This window comes from Portunus trituberculatus, chromosome 24 (genome assembly GCF_017591435.1).
Source record: "Portunus trituberculatus isolate SZX2019 chromosome 24, ASM1759143v1, whole genome shotgun sequence".
Lineage (NCBI taxonomy): Eukaryota > Metazoa > Arthropoda > Malacostraca > Decapoda > Portunidae > Portunus > Portunus trituberculatus.
The window spans coordinates 14,439,956-14,448,079 of record NC_059278.1 but is presented as its reverse complement, the minus strand read 5'-3'; positions in this window follow the sequence as shown (position 1 = coordinate 14,448,079).

Here is an 8,124-nt window from a genome sequence, read left to right as displayed (position 1 = left end):
AACTTCACATCTCATCTCTTGCTGAAACAGCTTCTATGAAGTTAGGTGTCCTGTTTCGTCTCCGCCAAGTTTTCTCGCTCCTCCAACTGCTAATTCTGTACAAGGGCCTTATCCGTATTTGTATGGAGTACTCTTTGCATGTTTGGAGGGTTCCACTCTCACAGCTTTGTTAGATAGGGTGGAATCAAGAGCTTTTCGTCTCATCAACTCCCCTCCTCTGACTGACTGTCTTCAGCCTCTTTCTCACCACCGGAATGTTGCATCTATTGCTATCTTTTATCGCTATTTTCATGCTAATTGCTTAACTGATCTTGCTAACTGTATGCCTTCCTTCCTCCTACGACTTTCATATTCCTCTCACCCCTGTTGTGTCCAACTCTCTAATACAAGAGTTAACCAGTACTCTCAGTCATTCATACCTTCCTCTGGTAAACTCTGGAACTTCCTGCCTGCTTCTGTAGTTCCATATTCCTACGACTTGACTTCTTTTAGGAGGGATGTATCAAGGCATTTGTCCCTTACATTTGGATTTTGGATAACTCCTAATAACTCAAAGGGAACTGGCAATCCAGTAGGCCTTTTTCTTATCCATTTTTTGTTGCCCTTGGCCAGTCTCCCATCTTCTGTAAAAAATAAATAAATAAATAAAATAAAAATAAAAATAAATAAACTCATTTCATTAAGATGCGCACAGTCTACGACCACACAGCATCCATAGAGGCGCTGGCACAACCCCTTGCCACAGTTTTCTTGCTTTCTGCATTTTTTTTTTTTTTTTATCTTTTGGCCATTATCCTGACATGGCTATTACGCCATTATCTATTTATTTTTTAAACTTTATCTATTTAACTGTTTTTCATAGTTCTAATCACATAGTGCTTATATACTTTTTGACTTACATATGTATATTTATTTATTTATTTTGTATTACAAATAGAACACTGATCTTGATCTTGATTACTAACAATCATATCTACAATACAACTAACAATAACAGTAGAAAGTAATAAAAAAAAAACTATACCCAAAATCAGTTATATTGATATATCCATACTGCAATAATCTTATCATAAAAACAGAATTAAACATGGTTTTACACTATTTCGTTCTGAAATGAGAGAAAGATCACAAGTCAAGTGTTGTGTTGGTTCGCCCGTGAATCTTCTGCAGTGTGGGACGTATGGAAAATGGCGAAGAAAAATGCAGGGTTGTGGCATCAGGATAGAGCTGGATAGAAGAACAGGTAAAATTATAAAACATGATTTATGAATAATAGCAAAAGAATGGTGGTCGATAGGACAAAATCTTGTGAATCACCACTGTTAAAATGCCTCAGACAAAAGCAACAGCTGCTTACCACTGCTACAACAGAACTACCAGAGAGGAATGCAAACCACATTAGAAATCGAAACTTTATACTGGACAGCATTACAAGTTTCACCAAAATCCCTATAAGAGAGTGACCAAGATTAAATGAGGAATGTCAGAAGGACTTCCCTTTTTATAAGAGTCGCACTGACGGCCAGAGAAAATGAATGTTTGTCGACAGATTCAAACAGCTTAGATAAACAAGAAATAAAAACAATAGAAAACGTTCCAGTAAAGCCAGGGGTGTCAGAAGTAACGAAGCACCAACATGATCGTTGGGCTGCAAATCACTGGAATGCTTGGATTAAGCTTTGAACCCTTAAGACTTCTACATACGGCTCACATTAAAGGAGAGTTAAACTGATAGACAAACAGTATCATAGGAAGTAAGATTTCCACCATTCACTATAGCTTGTTTGCTCAACTCCCATCACCTAAAATGACTTTAGTCATTAGAGATCTTACGCTCTTACTTAGATCACTAAAAATATTATGGTAAGGTTCTTTTCCAGGAAGATGTTGGTGACCGCCCTTCTACTCTTGGTGAGCACATCGGCCACGGAGGTCAGAAATATAACTCCACTTGTTTCTGGTAAGAGATGTGTGTGTTACGGCGGTGGGTGTTCACAAATGCATAAAGTGTTTTACATATTTCAACTCACATGATTGATACCTTGAAGAAAATAGAGTGCGAGCAGTCACTAGGATTGAATGAGAGTATGGCTATGCTTGGCTATGCTTGAAGATTGGAGGAGAGCGTGTGGGAGAGAGCATGGTTAATGATTTGATAGCTGTAGTATGATGGGAACAGGACAAGGTGTGCACGCAGGGACGGACAGCAGGTCGTACCATTCTATGAAAACAATCACATGACATACGACACATCTTAAAAGAATTGGTTCACTTGGCATACACCAGGAATCTTTTATCCTGTTACGTAACGTAGCTGACGAGAGAGAGAGAGAGAGAGAGAGAGAGAGATTTATTGGCTATTTGCATTACAAATAATATAACATACATAAGTTGTTAAAGCCTATGTCCATTGAGCCGTGGCTGTTTTATGGACTTTGATTCAATACAAGAAAAATAAATAAAGCAGACTTAGCAGCCTTTAGCTATAACAAATTTTGTCACTAGATATTAATTTCTTGATAGAAAGAAAACAAATCCCTATAACAAGTGTATTCTATATAGTAACACTTAACACGTAATTTATAAATTGAGAGAAGATAATAACAATAACAATGATAGCAATAAAAATAAAAAACAATAAGAGAATATCAATAAAGTAATAACAGTGATAATGATAATAGATATTAATAAAACAATAACAAAATATCAATAAGGTAATAATAAAAAAACTTAATAATAATAATAATAATAATAGTAATAATAATAATAATAATAATAATAATAATAATAATAATAATAATAATAATATGAGAGAGAGAGAGAGAGAGAAAATGCAAATACACATTCATACAGAGAGCCATGCATACGCACATATATTTGTTTCCTTGCCAGGGCAGCGTGTTCCTTCAGTGGTGCGTGAGGCGTTGGTACAGGTGATGGAGACCTCCTCAGACTCACGGTGCACTCGCCTCTTATTCATACATAATGGATTCTCTTTGTCTTCCATCACTGTGGTCAGTATTGTGGCCGCATTCTTTTTCAATCCTTCAATGAAAATGTATGCCTCCAAAAATAAGTATCTGATATATATATATATATATATATATATATATATATATATATATATATATATATATATATATATATATATATATATATATATATATATATATATATATATATATATATATATATATATATATATATATATATATATATATATATATATATATACATATATATATATATAAATAAAAAAAAAAAAGTAGACTGCGAAAGGCATGCAAGGTGAACTGAACGAGGGACTAGACACTTTCTGCCTGTTATCTTCACAATTATGTCTATCTAAGCTCCTATCAAGACTCTGAAATGTTTCTTCAAAGTTTCTTACATTCGTGAAGCAGCTTCTGCATATCTTCTTAAATGTGAATACGTCTATGAATAATTTCAGCTCCTTTTAACTTGTTCCACGAATACAAGAACTTGCATCATGTCTCTTTTTTCAATCTATTTACACCCCTAAATATTCCTGTCATATCAAAACACTTCGAAAGAATGCACATCAAGATTACCCTACATTGATGTCACAATATTTGATGCTACTTTGGTGTGCGATCTACGCTTTATATTGTGATCTACAAGAAAAAATGTACTTTTTCCTTTTATTATCAGGAGACAAGGAAAACACTGGTCTTGATTTCGAGAGAATGTCTGGTTAGAGCAGTGGTTCCCAAACTTTTTTCTGTCATTTCCCCCAGCACTCAGTTCAACCATCCAGATTTCCCCCTTCATGTGTATGAAAGAAAGAGCAGTTAAAACACACTGAGACTATTTACTAATTTATTTTTCAAATGTACAAATATACTGATAAACTTCTAGTCACAGAGTAAAGTGGATAGAGAGCAGTTAGTAACAACTAAGCATAGCCATAGAGAGCGGTGAGTAACAAATAAAAGGACTTTTGATTTGACTTTGAGACATTTGTAGTTAGTAGCTAGTGTAATTATTTCCCCACTGGTAGCTTCAAATTTCCCCCAGTGGGAAATTTTCCCCAGTTTGGGAACCACTGGGTTAGAGAGTGTGAAGCATGAGTGAAACGTGTAGATAGGTAAACTTCAATGGCGTGTAGTTATCACCACGCTCGCATTGTTATCGTGGAAACTCGCATCGGTATCTTAGAAACTGGAATCGTATCGTTACGATCGTCAGACATTAATGTATTTCAGGTTAAGATGTAATGGCGTCCTGCAAGCAATGTTTTTGTTGTGTATTATTGTAATGCTTCTATATGTATTATTTTTTTAATTATTTTTTATACCATCTGGGCTTTTCACGGGAATTTATGGGCTAAAGGGAATACTTTTTGTGGCACCTCCTATCTCAAAGCCCACCCGCTAGGAGACCCTTGCCCCGAGTGAGAAAGCCCAACCTACACTCGGGCCGTGGACAGGATTCGAACCCGTGCTCTTGGAGACCCCTCGGATCCCAAAGCGCGCATGGTTCCACTGTACCACGGCGGCCATCCATTTATTATTTCATTGTATACTATGTTTGTATTTCGTGATTCTGTATGTATGTATTGTAATATTTATATAGTTTTGTGTAAAGCGGCTGCTTGTAGGGTATTTTAGAGTGTTGTTGACGTCACCTCTTTGTTCCTCCTTTGTGGGAGAGCGCCCTCTGGAAGGCTTGAAGTGTTGAGCCAATGAGAGTATAGATTGCACCATGTGATGCAATGCAGTCCTCTCGAGACAAAGGCTGAGGGGCATCCTGATCAGACGATTGTGGGCTGCCTGCTGCTCACCATCAACGCGCACCGTCCTCCGTTCCCTCGGTTCCCCTTGGCTGAGTATTCCCTCTGTTTCTGAGTTGGGATTTTGTCTCTCTTGGGCACTTTTGTGGTCATTGTGATTAGTGATTTGTGAGAATATTTGGTGTATTGGGTATTATTTGGTGAGTTTATCTTTGAGCAGCGCGTGGGATGCTGGCCTGCCATTGTGTCGAGTTACCAAGAGTGTTTTTGGGTGCTAATTTGTTTATATATTGACTATCAATCTTAATATTTTGGTGTGTTGGTGATTTATCTATTATTGTGTGAATCAGCCATAGGGGAAGACTAGTCTGTGGTGTGGTTATTTACTTATTACTTCTAATAAGGGTTGTCCTTATTTATTTACTTATTTTTGTGGTCTCATTTAATACTTTATTCACCCCTGAGCAGCTTAATTATTATATTTCTCTGTGTTTAACAGTTATTTCTTTTGTATTTGTTGTGTGGTGCAGGTGGTCCTGACGCCCAGTGACTGGTGCTTATTTTGGTATTGGGCAGCTGTGTTTGTACTTATTTCCAGATTTATTTATATTTTTGAGGTGATATATTTTGTGATTGTCTTTATATTATTTCATTGGATGTGATTATCATTGCTTTAACTATCTACGTGCCTTAACTTTATCCTTGATTGTGAATAAGTTTAACTTCGCCTTATTTTTGTATAAATAAATTATGGTAAGTATTTAAATTCCTTTTCTCAAGTCTTTCGTTATTAATATTTAAAAATTTCTTTTACACCCTTGAGTTGCCCTTGCGTTAAACTGTTGCAGCGAAGCCTAGTCACTCTTCCCTTATTCATCTTAATATTTTGTACTTTAATAAGAGTGATTTAACCTACTAAGTGACAGGTGCCCCAGTCATTGTAGGAACCTAGTCAGGCTAACTCTAGGGTGGTAACAATATCGTTATCGTGAAAACTCGCATCGTTATCTTCAATCACATCATTACCGTGGAATCGCATCGTTATTGTAGAAAGTCGCATCGTAATCGTGGAAATTCGTATTGTTATTGTGGAATCGCATCGTTATCGTAGAATCGCATCGTTATCGTGGAAACTCGTATTATTATCGTAGAATCGCATCGTTATCTTCGTCACGCACATCGTAATTATCACTATTTATTTATCTATTTATTCATTTATCTATCTATCTATTGTAACTTCAAATTCGTCTTCATTATCTTGGCTTACACAGTACAACTCATATGGTAATGCTATCCACCAGTACACTTTATATCTTCTATGATATAAAGTCCAGCAAAGCTCGACACTTTTTGAAACATATCATATGATTATGGGAGATGAATGAGCTATATACTTTTACACATCAATGTAAAATGGTGTTAAAATTTCTTAAATTTTCTTATTTCAGTTAAATGACTTATTGAGAGCCTTTCCATTGGCGCGGTAATAAAAATTGTATAGTAGCATTCGTAATTCAAATATTGCCTCTGTCTCTAAGTATGTTTCCTTGCTTCTTTGTATCATAACTATCGCTGTATTTATTATCTTCTTCGTTTATCAGTACATCTATATGTAGAATGTTATATTTAAGCCATAATAAGTAAATAAAACATGTAGACCGTATACCAAAGTAGAATTTCATTCTTGTAGACCACGTTGGCTGAGTAGATCGCATACCAAATTAACACTAAATTTCTGTGCCTGGATCATTCTAGTAATTCAAATAAGAATGCTTGAACTATATACGTAGCATGGTCTAAATGTGTCCAAACCAAAGTAAAGTATTGTCACAGAATCATATGTGCAGTTACATCAATAACTACGCTCAAGTATGAATGCTATACAAATCTGCAGGAAACTGTGATGGATGTGAATCCGGTGCGAGCCTCTGGAGTGTTTTTGATGGAAGAGGAGCGAGAAGGTAACGGAACGCAGCTGGACTGGATGTCTGTGGCCATCAGTCAAGCCCGTCAGGTAACTATGTATATTGTACTTAACCATTCAAAAAGGATGATACACCTATATTCCTCTACCCAGGGATCAAGCAGGTTCTTTAACCATACCTCGTTCATGAGAGGTGGATAGAATAGGGGTGGGAGGAAGCCATGCAGTTAGCATGATCAGATGGGTAATTGGCATGAAAATGGCGGTAAAGATAGCAAGAGCTGCAACATTACAGCGATGAAAAAAAAAGGCAGAAGACAGTTAGCTGGTAAGACGAGAAAAATTTGATTCCACCCTGTTTAAAAGAACATTATGAGTGAAACCCGACCCTCACCGCCATGCACGTGAAGCATATATACGAAAAAGGATTCTGTACAGAGTTGACAGCTAGAGTGGTGGGGTGAGAAAAATTGCCGGAGACCACTCAGAATGACTAGCTCCAGAGAAGTCGTTTTTAGCTAGAGATGAAATATGTGAAGTTTCATGTTTAGATTATAATTTAAAGACAGGCTGAGGATGTTAAGGGTAGAAGAAGGTGACAGTTGAGTGTCGTTGAAGAAAGAGGAGATAGTTATCTGGTAGGTTGTGTTGAGATGGTAGATGGAGGAACTGAGTTATTGAGACATTGAACATAACTAAATTTGCTCTGCCAAAATTTGACAGAGAGAGAGAGAGAGAGAGAGAGAGAGAGAGAGAGAGACCTAGTCTGTTTCAGGTGAGGATGGTGTCGTGGTGCGTGATGGTTGTGGTGGTGAGCAACAGTCCCTATGTTCTGAGCACATTCGCTGAGCTATCGATGAAGAACCACCTCTTGGTGCCGTCCACGAGACTCATTGCCATTACTCAACTTCCTCTCCGCCGCTTAGAAAACATAGAATCTTTCCATAAGGTTTTTTCTAGAATGGATGCTATGATTCTCCTTCTTGGCGATTCAAAGGAAATAACGAGGTGCGTAAAGCAATGCAATGGGACTTTTTAAAATACTGACATTATGATTAAGACTTGCCTTCAGACTTTCAATTCTCTAATCTTCCTTTTCAAGTGGTGGAGTGTATATCTATCTTCCTAACATCGCGGCAGCAAGAGGCAGAATTCAGTTGGCAACCTTATCGCCTAAAGGATTGATTTCCACTTCTCATTTTCCTTTTTTTCCAGACAAATATACCAAGTAAGTTTTTTCCTTTTTTTTCTGCTGCATGTACCATCTCTCTTTAAACTATCCATAGAACAGGTACTTACAAGACTGCCATAAAGGGATCACAAATTACTAATTTATATTCAACAGATTCTTAAAGAAACCTGTTCTGAAGATTGTCGAGGAACGGCAAAGCGCAATAGGGAAGAAGGACGCAGGCTGTAACCAAAAGCTTTTCAGATACTTAGAGCA